This window comes from Ornithorhynchus anatinus, chromosome 2 (assembly GCF_004115215.2).
Source record: "Ornithorhynchus anatinus isolate Pmale09 chromosome 2, mOrnAna1.pri.v4, whole genome shotgun sequence".
Taxonomy (NCBI): domain Eukaryota; kingdom Metazoa; phylum Chordata; class Mammalia; order Monotremata; family Ornithorhynchidae; genus Ornithorhynchus; species Ornithorhynchus anatinus.
This window is the reverse complement of record NC_041729.1, coordinates 5,653,032-5,669,312: the sequence shown is the minus strand read 5'-3', so window position 1 is coordinate 5,669,312 and position 16,281 is coordinate 5,653,032.

The following is a 16,281-nucleotide window of genomic DNA, read 5'->3' as shown; positions in this document are numbered from 1 at the left end:
CTTACTATGTGCAGAGCACTGTTCTAAGCGCTGGGGGAGATACGGGGTCATCAGATTGTCCCACGTGAGACTCACAGTCTTCATCCCCATTTTACAGATGGGGTCACTGAGGCACAGAGAAGTGAAGTGACTTGCCCCAAATCACACAGCTGACAAGTGGCAGAGGTGGGATTCGAACCCATGACCTCTGACTCCCAAGCCTGTGCTCTTTCCACTGAGCCACGATGCTTGGTCATTGAGGCACAGAGAAGTTAAGTGACTTGCCCACAGTCACACAGCTGACAAGTGGCAGAGCCAGGATTCGAACCCATGACCTCTGACTCCCAAGCCCGGGCTCTTTCCAGTAAGAGAATTGGGAGTGACAGTCCCTGCCCACGATAAGCCTACACTGTAGAAGGGGAGACAGACATTAAAATACCTAAATACATTATTGATAGGGAAGTAATTGGGCGGCAGTGTTGCCTAGTGGATAGAGCACGGGCCAGGAAGTCAGAAGGATCTGGGTTCTAATCCCTGCTCTGCCACTTGTCTGCCGTGGGACCTTGGATGAGTCACTTAGCCTCTCTGGGCCTCCATTACCTCATCTGCAAAATGGGGATTAAGACTATGAGCCCCATGTACAGCACGACATGGTGGATAGAGCCCGGGCCCGGGAGTCAGAAGGTCATGGGTTCTAATCCCAGCTCCACCGCTTGTCTGCTGTGTGACCTTGGGCAAGTCACTTCACTTCTCTGGGCCTCACTTACCTCATCTGAAAAAACGGGGATGGAGACGGCGAGCCCCATGTGGGACAGGGAACCTGTCCAACCCGATTTGCCTGTGTCCATCCCGGCGCTTAGAACAGTAAGCGCTTAACCAAAACCATAATTATTATTATGGAAAACGGGGATTAAGACTGTGAGCCCCAAGTGGGACAGGGAGCGTGTCCAACCCGATTTGCATGTATCCACTCCAGTCTTTAGCATGGTGCTTGGCACAGAGTAAGCACTTAACGGACACCACGATCATTGAGTTCCCGGGGTTCAGGGAGGGGCCAAAAAAAGGAGCAAATCAGGGTGATGGGTGGATGGGATCCTTCCCTGAATGTCAGGCTGAAGAGTATGTGTGTGGGCTGGGGAATTTTCTCTGAACCTAATATTCTGTGGGAGTGGAGATATTTTTCTCAAGGAAGAATGTCCAGAGTCTCTAATTAGAATCCTGGACAGGGACCACCCCTCCAGGACGACAGAAACAGGACCCTCCCGGAAAGACGGTCCAAGCAGTGAGTGCCGTGTGAGCCCCGGACTGATAATGCTAACCGGCATTTCTTAGTAATAATAAATTATAATAAATAATAATAACAGTGCCAAGCACTGTTCTAAGCACTGGGGTATTAATAATAATAATTATAATCCTGGCATTTGTTAAGCACTTACTATGTGCAAAACACTGTTCTAAGAGCTGGGGATGATACAAGGCAATCACATTTTCCCACGTGGGGTTCACAGTCTTCATCTCCATTTTACAAATGAGGGAGCTGAGGCACAGAGAAGTGAAATTACTTGCCCCAAATCACACTGCTGCCAAGCAGTGGAGCGGGGATTAGAACCCACAGCCTCTGACTCCCAAGCCCAGGCTCTTTCCATTGAGCCACGCTGCTTCACTAGGTGCCAGGCTCCATGCTGAGCAGTGGGGGAGACACGGGATAATCAAATCAGACGCAGGGTCCTGTCCCAGTTAGGCCTCTCAGTCAAAGGGAAAGAGGACGGGCATTAAATCTCCATTTTACAGAGGAGGAAACCGAGGCCTAGAGAAGGGAAGTGACTTGGCCGAACTCACACAGCAGGCGAGCGGTGGAGCGGGGATTAGAACCCAGGTCCACTGATTCCCGGGGCCGGGCTCTTTCCATTAGGCCACGCCGCTTCTCGATGACTTAAGTGCTGACTGATCCAGCACGAGTGGGGCCAGATCCGTGAAGTGATAAGAGGACCCAGGAAGGATGAGGCTCAGCATCCATTTGCATGATCCATTAAGAAAAGATTGGGAATGGAAGTCAGGTTTTAAACTTCTCTTTCCAACTATTTCCCAGAACAACCCTTCAGCAAAGGCTAGTGGATGAAGCCGGGACCTGGGAGCCAGAGGACCTGGGTTCTAATCCCCGCCCCACCGCTTGCCTGCTGTGTGAGCTTGGCCGAGTCGCTTCACTTCTCTAGACCTCGGTTTCCTCCTCTGTAAAATGGGGATTCAATACCTGTTCTCCCTCTTACTTAGAAAGTGAGCCCCATGTGGGACAGGGATTGTGTCCTACCTAACTGACTTGTATCTTTCCCAGTACTTAGATATTTAGAACTTAGCAAGTACCATAATTATTAGTATTCATCTCCTTCTTCTCCCTGCTCTTCCTTCTCCTCTCCCTTCCTCCTCCTCCTCTCCTCCTCCTCCTCCACCGTCCTCATCCTCCTACTCCCCTTCCTCCTCCTCCCTCCTCCTTCTTCCTCCTACCCCTTCTCCATCCTCCTCATCTTTCCCCCTTCTTCTTTCTCCTCTGCCTTCTTTTTGCTTCTCCTCCTTTCCTTCTCCTCTTCCTTTCCTTCCCCTTTCTCCTCCTTCTCCTCCTCCTCCTCCTCCTTTTTCCTTCTCCTCCTTCTCCTTTCCTTCTCCTTCCCCTTCTTCCTCTTTCTCCTCCCCTTTCTTCCTCCTCCTCCTCATCATCCCCCCATCTTTCTCCTCTTCCTCCCCCCTTCTTCCTCCTCTTCCTCCTCCTCCTCATGCTGCTCCTCACCTCTTCCTTTTCCTCCTTTCCTCTTCCTCCTCCTCCTTCTTCCTCCTCCTCCTCCTCCTCCTCCTTTCTTTTCCCTCCTCTTCCTCCTCCTCCTCCACACCCACCTCTCCCTCTTCCTCTTTGCCCTCAGGGATTGTGCCGAAAGAGCCCCCGGAGCTTGCCCTTTCCACCTCGAAATTCTCCAGAATCCATCCCTCCCAAATGCCACTGTCCAAACAAACTCTCCTCCCATCCTTCTGCAGGAAGCAACCAATCAATCAATCAATCAATCAATCATATGTAGTGAGCCCTTTCCGTGTGCAGAGCACTTGGGAGATTACAGTAGAACAGGGTTTCGCTGAGCTCTGGGAGAATGGAGTGCTTAGAAGTGGCAAAGTAACATGTCCTCATGGGTTTGATCAAATGACCAAGAATGGACCTGGTGGCGGGTGGCAGGCCAAGCGGAGAGTCAATCAAATGAATAATGGCATTTATTGAGCACTTACAGTATGCAGAGCACTGTACTAAGCACTTGGGAGAGCTTAGTGCAAAATAGTTGGTATACACGTTCCCTGCACGTTACAAGTTACTAGAGGGGGAGACAGAAAATAATATGAATAAATAATTTACAGATGTGGGCATAAGGGCTGTGGGGGGTGAAGGAGGGGTAGAAGGGAGTGAGAGAAGAGGAGATGAGGATCTAGTCAGGGAAGGCCTCTCGGAGGAGACGTGCTTTAAGTAAGGTCGCGGAGGTGGGTGGGAGCGATCATCGGGCGGATATGGAGGGGGAGGGCGTTTCAGGCCAGAGGCAGGATGTGAGCGAAGGGTCGGCGGTTAAGTGAGTGAGATGGGGATACAGGGAGAAGGTCGGTATTCGAGGAGCAAACTGTGCGGGCTGGGTTTTAGTAGGAGGGTGGCAAAGTGAGGTAGAAGAGGCTAAGGGGATTGACTGCTTGAAAGCTGATGGAAAGGAGTTTAGTCCTTTAGACCATAAGTTCACTGTTGGCAGGGAATATAATAATAATGATAATGATGGCATTTGTTAAGCGCTTACTATATGCAAAGCACTGTTCTAAGCGCTGGAGAGGATACAAGGTGATCAGGTTGTCCCACGTGGGGCTCACAGTCTTCATCCCCATTTTACAGATGAGGTCCCTGAGGCACGGAGAAGTGAAGTGACTTGCCCAGAGTCACACAGCTGACAAGCGGCTGAGTCAGGATTTGAACCCATGACCTCTGACTCCCAAGCCTGCTCTCTTTCCCCTGAGTCAAGCTGCTTCTCTATGTCTATTCCGTTGTTCTATTGTCATCTCCCAAGTTCTTAGTACAGTGCTCTGCACAAAGTAAGCACTCAATAAATATGGATGACTGACTGACTAGGAGATGATAATGGCATTTAAGTGCTTACTATGTGCCAAGCACTGTTCTAAGCACCAAAGAAGATACTAGGTGATCAGGTGGTCACACGTGGGGCTCACAGTCTTCATCCCCATTTTCCAGATGAGGGAACTGAGGCACAGAGAAGTGAAGTGACTTGCCCAAAGTCTATAGCTGACAAGCGGCGGAGCCGGAATTTGAATCCATGACCTCTGACTCCCCAGCCCGGGCTCTTTCCACTGAGCCACGCTGCTTCTCGAGGATCTAAGAGATCTGGCTTTAGTCTTGCCCCCACCATTCACCCGCCGGGTGACTTTGGCAAATCACTTCATCGCCCTGGGCCTCAGGGTCTTCTTGTGTATAACGAGGGTATAATACATGCTCTCCCTCTCTGTGAGCATATTGGTTTCACAATAGTAATAATAATAATTAGCCACTGTGGTATTTGCTAAGCGCTTACTGTGCGCCAGGCACGGTACTAAACACTGGAGTAGATACACGGTAACGTGGTTGAACACAGTCCCTGTCCCACACCGGGCTCGGAGTCTCAATCCCCATTTTAGAGATGAGGAAACTGAGCCCCAGAGAAGTGAAGTGACTTGTCCAAGGTTACCCAGCAGACACCTGGCGGGGTGGGATTAGAACCCAGGTCCTTCTGACTCCCAGGGCTGTGCTCTAGCCACAAGGCGACGCTAGCAACTGTGTTCTATGGAGCTCTCAAGCTATTATGTAGTGATGATCCATTTCCCTTTTCCTGAGTACCAGGAATAGAACTCAGAGCTTCTCCGTCTAACCACTAAAGCCCAAACTTCCATCCACTGTCAAAATAATGTTGGTATTTGTTAAGCGCTTACTATGAGAAACCCGGATGCTACCGGGCTAGGCCCGGACTAGAGGTCGGGTAGGGCAGGATCGGGATTAATCACGGGATTCGGGGGGAAGGGACAGGAGGAAGCACCACAGGGCCAACAGGCAACTGAATCCTGGAACTGCCTCTCTCTCTTCCTCTCTCCCTCCCTACCTCTTTTCTTCTCTAATTCTCCCTCCCTTGTCTTATATCCTCTTTCCCTCTGTCTCTTCCCTCTCCCTCTTCCTCTCTCTTTTCCTCTCTCCTCACTCTTCATCTCTCTTCCTCTCTTTCTCTCCCTTTCTCTCTTCCTCTATCTCCCACTCTCCGTTCCTCTCTCTTACTCTTTTTTCCTCTCTTTTCTTCTCTCCTTCTCTCCCTCTTTTCCTCTCTTCTCTCCATCTCTCTTCTCTCCATCTCTCTCCCTATTTCTCTTTCCCTCTCCTCTCTTTCCCCCTTTCTCTTTACCTCGTCCCTCTTTCTCTTTTCCTCCTCCCTCTTCCTTCTCTTTTCCTCTCTCCCTCTTTCTCTTTCCCTCTCCTCTCTCTCCCCTTTCTCTTTTCCTTGTTCCCTTTTTCTCTATCCTTCTTTTCCGCTCTTCTCTCTCTCCTCCTTTCTTCCTCTCTCTCCCACTCTCTCCTCTCTTCCTCTCATTTCCCTCTCTTCTTTCTCTACCCTTCTCTTCCCCTCTCACCTCTCGTCCTCTCTTTCTTTTCCTCTCTTCTTCTTTCTCTACCCCCCTTCCTCCCTCCCTCCTTCTCTCTCTACTTTCTCTCTTTTCCTTTCCTTATGGTATTTGTCTAAACCCTTCCTAGGTTCCAGGTTCTACTCTACTAAGCGTTGGAGTAGATACAAGATAATAATAATGTTGGTATTTGTTAAGCGCTTACTATGTGCCGAGCACTGTTCTAAGCGCTGGGGTAGACCCAGGGGAATCAGGTTGTCCCACGTGGGGCTCACAGTCTTAATCCCCATTTTCCAGATGAGGGAACTGAAGCACAGAGAAGCTAAGTGACTTGTCCACAGTCACACAGCTGACAAGTGGCAGAGCCTGGATTCGAACTCATGACCTCTGACTCCCAACCCCGTGCTCTTTCCACTGAGCCACGCTGCTTCAAGATGATGAGATTGGACACAGTATTTGGTCACCCTGGGGCTTACAGTTTCAATCCCCATTTTCCAGATGAGGCAATTGAGGCACAGAAAAGTGAAGTGACTTGTCCAAGGTCTCATAGCAGACAAGTGGCAGAGGCAGGATTAGAACCCTGGTCCTTCTGACTCCCAGACCTGGGCTTTATCCACTAGAAACACTGCTTGCTCCCTTTCTCTCTCTCTCCTCTCTCTCTTCCTCTTTCTCTCTCTTCATCTCTCTCCCTCTCAATCTTTCTCTCTGCTACTATCTTCCTCTCTACCTCTTCTCTTCTCTCCTCTTTTTGTTTCCTTCTTCCTTTCTCTCTCTCCCTCTCTAAGCAGCATGGCGTAGTGGCTAGAGCCCGGGCCTGGGAGTCAGAAGGTCATGGGTTCTAATCCTGGCTCTGCCACTTGTCCGCTGTGTGACCTTGGGCCAGTCACTCCACTTCTCGGGGCCTCAGTTCCCTCATCTGCCAAACTGAGTTTGAGACTGTGAGTCCCATGTGGGACAGGGATCACGTCTAACCCGATTTGCTTGTATCCACCCCAGCGCTTAGTAGAGTGCAGGGCACCGAGTAAGTGCTTAACGAATACCACAATTATTATTATTATTTTTCTCTCCCCCACTCTCTCTATCTTCCTTTCTCCCTCTCTTCCTCTCGCTCACACCCTCTATGCCAAATAGACCCATATAAAGCCATCAGCCAGCTCCAGCGTGTATGAATTCAGTTCCCCCTCCCCGGCCTCCTCCACATCCTCAGCATTTTGGCGTGTGTTTATTAACTGGCATATTCAATTATTGATTTCGACCGCTACACAGATGATACCCAAATGTACATCTCCTCCCCGGTTCTCTCCCCCTCCCTCCAGGTTTGTAGATTCTCCTGCCCCCAGGTCGTCTGCCCGCCACCTAAAACTCAACATCCCCCCACCCTCTGCTCTTCCCCCTTCCCCTCAGCACTGTGCTCATTTGTATATATTATTTATTACCCTACTTATTTTGTTAATGAAGTGTACATCTCCTTGATTCTATTGATCTTGATTTTGTTTTGTTCTGTTTTGCTTTGCTGTCTGTCTCCTCTGTTTAGACTGAGAGCCCGTCACTGGGCAGGGATGGTCTCTATCTTCCCAAATTGTACATTCCAAGCGCTTAGTACAGTGCTCTGCACATAGTAAGGGCTCAATAAATACTACTGAATGAATGAATGACTGCTCTAACTGTAGTCTCCCCATCCCTGCCGTGGCTAAAAAGGACTGAAGGTCATGCTGGTGCTAGAAACCGCCTTCCTCCTCTTAACCACCGGTGTCCAAGCAATTCCCCTCTCAGGGTGGCATCTGGAGAGTTTCCAGGCCTCTACCAGTCTCGACTACGGGAGGGAGAGTCGAGCGGAGGCCCGTCCTTTCCATTCCTAGCTCGGGCAGCGGCTAGCGAGGGGCAGCCCGTCGGCTACCAGTCAAAACTCCCCCGCGCCGGGCAGCGGAGGCCCGGGAGAGAGTCCAGGGCGGAGACTCAAATTTACCGTGCGGAAGGAGGCGATGGTCAACCGCTTCTGGATTTTTCCCAAAAAACTCTCCGGATCCACTACCGGAACGATGGCAGATGGAGGTGGGGCCTTCTGGGAGACATGCGTCCATGGGGTCTCTATGGAACGGAGATGACTATAAAGCATAATAATAATAATGTCGGTATTTGTTAAGCACTTACTATGCGCAGAGCGCTGTTCTAAGCACTGGGGGAGATACAGGGTCACCAGGTTGTCCCACGTGAGGCTCACAGTCTTAATCCCCATTTTACAGATGAGGTACCTGAGACACAGAGAAGTGAAGTGACTCGCCCACAGTCACACAGCTACCAAGCGGCAGAGCCGGGATTCGAACCCCTGACCTCTGACTCCCAAGCCCGGGCTCTTTCCACTGAGCCACGCATAAGACAAAACAAGTCCAAGCAATGCCTATCCAAATGCCAGGGCAGCGGAAAAGAAGCAGGGCCTTATTTCCACGGGCGCAGTGGACCAGCGTGCAAGAGATTGTCTCTCAGAGACCCTCACCAAGGCAGGCTCACTCAGTAACGATATCAACCAATCCGATTTATTGAGCACTTACTGTGTGCAGAGCACTGTACTAAGTGCTTGGGAGAGTACAATCTAATAATAATAATAATAATTGCTATTATTATGGTATTTGCTAAGCGCTTAGTATGTGTCAAGCACCGTACTAAGCGCTGGGGTGGGTACGAATTAGGGAATTAGGGAGCACATGGGGCTAATAGTCTAGAGACGTAGCGTTGTTCAGTGGCAAGAGCCCGGGCTTGGGAGTCAGAGGTCATGGGTTCGAATGCCGGCTCTGCTGCTTGGCAGCTGTGTGACTGTGGGCAAGTCACTTCACTTCTCTGGGCCTCACCTACCTCATCTTTAAAATGGGGATGAGGACTGCGAGCCTCACGTGGGAGAACCCGATGACCCTGTATCTCCCCCAGCGCTTAGAACGGCGCTCTGCACGTGGTAAGCGCTTAATCAATCAATCAATAGTATTTATTGAGCACTTACTATGCGCAGAGCACTGTACTAAGCACTTGGAATATACAGTTTGGCAACAGACAGAGACAATCCCTGCCCAGTGATGGGCTCACAGCCTAAACGGGGGAGTCAGCAACGCGAAACAGAACAAAACAGAAACAAGACAACATCATCAAGATGAATAGAATCAAGGAGATATACATTAACATTATACATTGACAAAATAAATACGGTAATAAATAATATATACGAGCACAGTGCTGAGGGGAGGGGAAGGGGGAGAGCAGAGGGTGGGGAGGGAGGGGAGGGAGAGCAGAGGGAAAGGGGGGCTCCGTTTGGGAAGGCCTCCTGGAGGAGGTGAGCTCTCACTTGACTCTCCGATAGAGTTGGTAGACACAGTCCCTGCCCACAGCGAGCTCCCAGTCTAGAGGAGAATTTCATTCTCTCACAGCTCATATCTGGATGACTTTCTGAGGGTCTGTGGGACCTCATGTCCTGGGGAGCAGCAGGCAAGCTCAGCTGATGGTCCCAGAAGCAGCAACCTGGGGTCAGATCTAGGGCTGGAGGCAGCAGTCGTCTATCAGGCCTGACCTTGGTTCATCTGGGGGTCCTCCAAAAGTCAGAACCCCACAGTTCCACAGCACAAGTCTGCAAAGGCAGCACCATCTGTTCGGTCTCCATCCTACTGGCTTTGAACTGGAAGAGGCCTCTCTGCTGTTGGCGGTAACTGCTGCTGAGAGAACCCGCAGGGAAACCTTATTCAGCTGGGGTTAGTGTACTGCTGTGATTCAAGTTCAGAGAAGCAGCGTGGCTCAGTGGAAAGAGCCCGGGCTTGGGAGTCAGAGGTCATCAGTTCGAATCCCCGCTCTGCCACTTGTCAGCTGTGTGACGGTGAGCAAGTCACTTCACTTCTCTGGGCCTCAGTGACCTCACCTGGAAAATGGGGATTAAGACTATGAGAAGCAGCGTGGCTCAGGGGAAAGAGCACGGGCTTGGGAGTCAGAGGTCATGAGTTCGAATCCCGGCTCTGCCACTCGACAGCTGTGTGACCGTGGGCAAGTCACTTCACTTCTCGGTGCCTCAGTTACCTCATCTGTAAAATGGGGATTAACTGTGAGCCTCACGTGGGACAACCTGATTACCCTGTATCTACCCCAGTGCTTAGAACAGTGCTCGGCACATAGTAAGCGCTTAACAGATACCAACATTATTATTATTATTATTACTATGAGCCCCACGTGGGACAACCTGATTCCCCGATGTCTACCCCAGCTCTTAGAACAGTGCTCTGCACATAGTAAGCGCTTAACAAATACCAACATTATTATTATCGTTATTATTTGTTGAATTCCTCAACTGTTTCTGTGGGTGGCGTCAGATCTTGCCTGAACATCTGGCTCTGGGTCCGTCCCACGACTCCTGTCTCTGTGCGTTTGTCCTAGTGGCAGAATGGGCGTCTGGCGCTCTGGGCAAACACCAACAAATTAACAAACACCAACATTATTATTATTATTATTATCAAGTGGGAAGGAGAACATTTTCCATTTTACAGATGTGGAAGGTCACCCAGCAGATAAGTGGTGCAGCAGGGATTAGAACCCAGATCCTCTGACTCCTAGGCCCGGGCTCTTTCCCCTAGACCGTGCTGCTTTCCACACAGCAGCATCTGTGAATCAAACTGTAAGCTCACTGTGGGCAGGGAATGCGTCTACCCACTCTGTTACAGTGGACTCTCCCGAGTGGTTAGCATAGCGCTCCGCACAGAGTCGGCGCTCAGGAAATACGATCGATTGATTGACGGAAAGGATTCTCTTGGAGCGTCCCCTTCCAAGCACTGAGTCTACCGCTCTGCACACCATAAGTGCTTAATAAAAAACCGTCGCTTGATTAATTGTTGGAAACTCTAAATGGTCACATGTATAATGAGAAATTCGGGGTTCAGATAGACCCAAACTCCATGCGGGCAGACAGACCCAAGGGACTTGGTTAATAATAATAATAATAATAATAATAATAATAATAATAATTATGGTATTTGTAAAGTGCTTAACTATGTGCCAGGCACTGTACTAAGCACTGGGGTGGATACAAGCTGATCGGGTTGGACACAGTCCCTGTCCCACTTGGGGCTCGCAGTCTCATTCCCCATTTTACAGATGAGGTAATTGAGGCTCAGAGAAGTGAAGTGACTTGCCCAAAGTCACCCAGCTGACAAGTGGCAGAGTCAGGATTAGAACCCAGGACCTCTGACTCCCAAGCCTGGGCTCTTTCCACTGAGCCACACTGCTTCTCTGCGTGGTTCTGCCCATGAAGCCTGGCAGGGGCTTGTAAAGCTGCCCGTCCTTGGCAGGAAGGGAAAAGAACCTTTCTGCTAGATTGTAAACTCCTTTTTTTTTATGGTACTTGTTAAGCGCTTACTATGTGCAGAGCACTGTTCTAAGCGCTGGGGTAGATACGAGCTCATCAGGTTGGACCCAATCCCTGTCCCACATGGAGCTCACAGTGTTCATCTCCATTTTACAGATAAGACCACTGAGGTACAGAGAGGTGAAGTGACTTGCCTAAGGTCACATAGCAGACAACTGATGAATCTGGGATTAGAACCCGGGTCCTTTTGACTCCCGGGCCCGTGTTCTATCGTCTAGGCCACGCTGCTCCTTGTGGGCAGGGAATAATGATAATAATAATGATGGCATTTGTTAGGCGCTTACTATGTGCAAAGCACTGTTCTAAGCGCTGGGGAGGATACAAGGTGATCAGGTTGTCCCCCGTGGGACTCACAGTCTTAATGCCCATTTTACAGTTGAGGTAACTGAGGCACAGAGAAGTTAAGCGACTTGCCCAAAGTTACACAGCTGACAAGCATCTGTTGTATGGTACTCTCCTCATCGCTTAGAGAACAGCACTCTATATATTGTATATATATTTTCGTTACCCTATTTATTTTGTTAATGAATCGTACATCGCCTCGATTCTATTTAGTCGCCATCGGTTTTTACGAGACGTTCTTCCCCTCGACTCTATTTATCGCCATCGTTCTCGTCCGTCCGTCTCCCCCGATTAGACCGTGAGCCCGTCAAACGGCAGGGACCGTCTCTATCTGTTGCCGACTTGTTCATCCCAAGCGCTTAGTACAGTGCTCTGCACATAGTAAGCGCTCAATAAATACTATTGAATGAATGAATGAACACTCTGCACACTGTAAGCGCTCCATAAATACCATGGATCGATTGTTTGATTGCTTGATTGAGTGGTTCTTGAGTTCAGGCTCCAGAGGGTCTGGAGGGGAGGAAGTGGTGTGGCCTAGTGGCTAGATTCCCGGCCTGGGTGTCGGAAGGACCTGGGTTCTAATCCCAGCCCTGCCCCTTGTCCGCTCTGTGACCTTGGGTAAGTCATTCATTCAATCAATCATATTTATTGAGCGCTTACTGTGTGCAGAGCACCGTACTAAGCGCTTGGAAAGTACAGTTCGGCAACAGATAGAGACAATCCCTACCCCACAACGGGCTCACGGTCTAGAAGGGGGAGACAGACAACAAAACACTTCACTTCTCTCTGCCTCAGTTCCCTCGACTCTAAATTGGAGGTTAAGTCCGTGAACCCTATGTGGGCCAGGGACTGTGTCCAACCCGATTTGCTTGTATCTACCCCAGCGCTTAGAACAGTGCCTGGCATATAGTAAGCACCTAAGAAATGCCACGATTCATTAAATTGTATTTATTGAGTGTTTGCTGTGTGCAGAGCACTGTTCTTTTGGGACATATTATTATTATTAATAGGTCTGAGGGGTCCCTCCCCCAGTCCAATGGAGGCTTGTTTTCCTTCTTCCTTGGAGCATGGTCACCCCCGTCCCTCCCCGCCCCTCCTCAGACATGGCCGCGGCTATTTTCAGCTTGGCCGGAGCCGAGGCAGAGGTCAGAGCAGGGAAGGAGCGGTTGGGAAGGAGCATGATGTGAACGTCTCCACCCCGCCGGCGTTGGACGCTCAGACAGCTCTCCTGGGACAGATCCCGGTGGTCCCCGCCCCGCCCCGACCCCTGCTGTGGCCCGGCACTCATTCATTCACTCGATTGTATTTATTGAGCACTTACTGTGTGCAGAGCACTGGACTAAGCTTGGAGAGTACAAGAGAACAATAAACACATTCCCTGCCCACAGTGAGCTTACGGTCTAGAGGACGAGCTTACGGTCTCCAAGCATCCAAACACTTCCATTCAATAATAATAACGTTGGTATTTGTTAAGCGCTTACTAGGTGCAGAGCACTGTTCTAAGCGCTGGGGGAGATACAGGGTCATTAGGTTGTCCCACGTGAGGCTCACTGTTAATCCCCATTTTACAGATGAAGTCACTGAGGCCCAGAGAAGTGAAGTGACTCGCCCACAGTCACACAGCTGACAAGGGGCAGAGCCGGAATTAGAACCCGTGACCTCTGACTCCCAAGCCCTGGCTCTTCATTCAGTCGTATTTATTGAGCGCTTACTGTGTGCAGAGCACTGTACTCAGGACTTGGAAGAGGACAATAGAACTGACAGACACGCCCTGCCCACAACGAGCTTACAGTCTATCGTGTTGTCTGTTGTGTGACCTTGGGCAAGTCGCTTCACTTTTCTGTGCCTCGGTTCCCTCATCTGTAAAATAGGGATGAAGGCTGTGAGCCCCATACGGCACAGGGACTTTCTCCACCTTATCTTGTACCTACCACAGCTCTTAGAACAGTGTCTGGCACATAGTAAGTGCTTAACCATTAACAGAAAGGAATCAGCTGCATCCATTCAGACCCGCTGGACTTGGGGCCACCCAAGGGTCACCAAGGCGTAGTGGATAAAGCCTAGGTGTGGAAGTCAGGTCATGGGTTCTAATCCCGCCTCTGCCACTTGTCTGCTGTGTGGCCTTGGGCAGGTCGCGTCCTTTCTCTGGGCCTCAGTTCTCTCATTTGAAAATGGGGATTGAGACTGTGAGCCCCATGAGGGGCAGGTATTGCGTCCAACCCGAATGGCCTGTATCCACCCCAGCGCTTAGTACAGTGCCTGGCGCACAGTAAGCGCTCAACAAGTACCATCATCATTATTATTATTACAAGATAATTAGGTCAACACGAACCCTGTCCTCCATGGGGCTCAGAGTCCAAGTCCAATGAATGAGAATAAAATGAGAGTCAAATGAACCCCCACTTCACAGTTGAGGAAACGGTTGAAACTTACAGTCTAGAAATGCTGAACGTTTGCTCCAAGAAGGGCTTTTTCGAGCGGCCCGAACGCGCCTTTTATATTTAGAACGTTATTCTCGGGTTACGGCGTATCCAGCCGCGGGCCCGGGGCTGTTTTGCAGGAGGCAGCTGTCCCCAAAGACGCGAAAGACGTTCCTCTGGTCCAGAAGCTGAGGGCAGCGATTCCCCGACTCCATCTGTCTCTGTCCGTAAACGCCCCCGACCTCCGCCCGCTCCCCCGGCCCCGCTCAGGAAGGCCGGAGAGGGTCTCGTGGCCCTGGACGAGAGGTGGAGAGGTGGGCGAGGGGCCAGAAGGGACGGCTGCCACCCGCTAGACGGGCCGCCGGCCGCCGGGGCTGGCGGCGGCCTGCGGATTCATTCACGGGATCGACGTGGTAGCGATCGGGATGGAGAGGACGGGGCGGACTGCGGCGCTGCCGGGCAGGTGGGACCGAAGGGATTGAGCGATGGATTGAACATGTGGGTTGAATGAGAGAGAGAGGAGTCGAGGAGAAGAAACACCTAGAGCACTGAGCTGAGCTCTTGGGACAGTACCGACGATGATGAGGACGGTATTTGCTAAGCGCTTACTATGTGCCGAGCCCTGCTCTCAATGCTAGGGTAGACACAAGGTAATGAGGTTGTCCCCCGTGGGGCTCACAGTCTTCATCCCCATTTTCCAGATGAGGTCACTAAGGCAGCGTGGCTCAGTGGAAAGAGCACGGGCTTTGGAGTCAGAGGTCATGGGTTCGAATCCCGGCTCGGCCACTTGTCAGCTGTGTGACTGTGGGCAAGTCACTTCACTTCTCTGGGCCTCAGTTACCTCATCTGTAAAATGGGGATGAAGACTGTGAGCCCCAAGTGGGACAACCTGATTCCCCTGTGTCTACCCCAGCGCTTAGACCAGTGCTCTGCACATAGTAAGCGCCTAACAAATGACAACATTATTATTATTAAGGCACAGAGAAGTGAAGCGGCTGGCCCAAAGTCACACAGCTGACAAGCGGCGGAGGCGGGATTGGAACCCACGTCCTCTGACTCCCAAGCTCGGTCTCTTTCCACTAAGAGAGTTGGTAGACACAGTCCCTGCCCACAATGAGTTTATATTGCGCTCCCACTGTGTGCCCAACTCTGTACTTTGGGCTTGGGAGAGGACAAATACCATATTGTCGGTAGACCTGATCCCTGCCCACAGTGAGCTGACAGACTGTGGAGATAACAGTAATCACCGTGGCATCTGTTAAGCGCTTACCGTGTGCCAAGCACTGTTCTAAGCGCTGAGGTAGATACGTGGTTCTCCGATTGGACTCGGTCCCTATCCCACCTGGGACTCACTGTCTTAATCCCCGTTTTACAGACGAGGTAACCGAGGCCCAGAGAAGCCAGGTGACTTGCCCCAGGTCACCCAGGCGACGGAGTGACGGAGCCGGGATTAGAACCCAGGTCCTTCTGACTTCTGGGCCTGGGTTCTTTCCACTGAGCTACGCTGTTTCTCTTGGTACTCATTATTTACTGAGCGTTTGTAAAATGAGGGTAAAATGAATCCCCACTTTACAGTTGAGGAAACGGTTGAAACTTATAGGCTAGAAATGCTGAACGTTTGCTCCAAGGCGGCCTTTTTCAAGTGGCCCAAATGCGCCTTTTATATTTAGAACGTTCACCGCGTTCACTACGTGTGCAGTGTAATGTACAAAGCACTTGGGAGAATGTAATACCAGAGTTGGTAATAATAATGGTATTTGCTAAGAGCTTACTATGTGCTAAGCACTAGGGTAGATACAAGGTGACCAGGTTGTCCCACGTGGTGCTCACGGTCTTAATCCCCATTTTACAGATGAGGTGACTGCAGCCCAGAGAAGTGAAGTGACCTGCCCAAAGTCACACAGCTGACAAGCGGCGGAGCGGGAACTCGAACCCACGACCTCTGACTCCCAAGCCCGGGCTCTTTTCCACTAAGCCACGCTGCTTCTCACAGGCTACCGGCCCACAAGGAGCTTGCGGCCCAGAGGATTAAGGATTTGGGGGTGAAGACCGTGAGCCCCACGTGGGACAACCTGATGACCTCGTATCTACCCCTGGTGCTTAGAACAGTGCTTGGCACATAGTAAGCGCTTAACAAATGCCATCGTTATTATTATTAGAGGGGTTGGTTGAAGTGGAGCGGCAGAGCTGGGAATAGACCCCGTGGCCTTCTGACTCCCGGGCCCGCGCTCGACCCACTAAGCCACACTGCTTCTCTCGCTGTATCGGTGCTGGCGGTGGGTAAGAATAAATCAATATATCGGTGCTGGCGGTGGGTACGAATAAATCAATATATCGGTGCTGGAGGTGGGTGGGAATAAATGAGTGTGTTGGTGCTGGAGGTGGCTACTGGATGACCGGGAAGAGGGGTGTTGAGAATGGGCCTAAGCTTCTCACGGGCGGGGAACGGGTCTATCGACCCTCAAGGGCTGAGTACAGTGC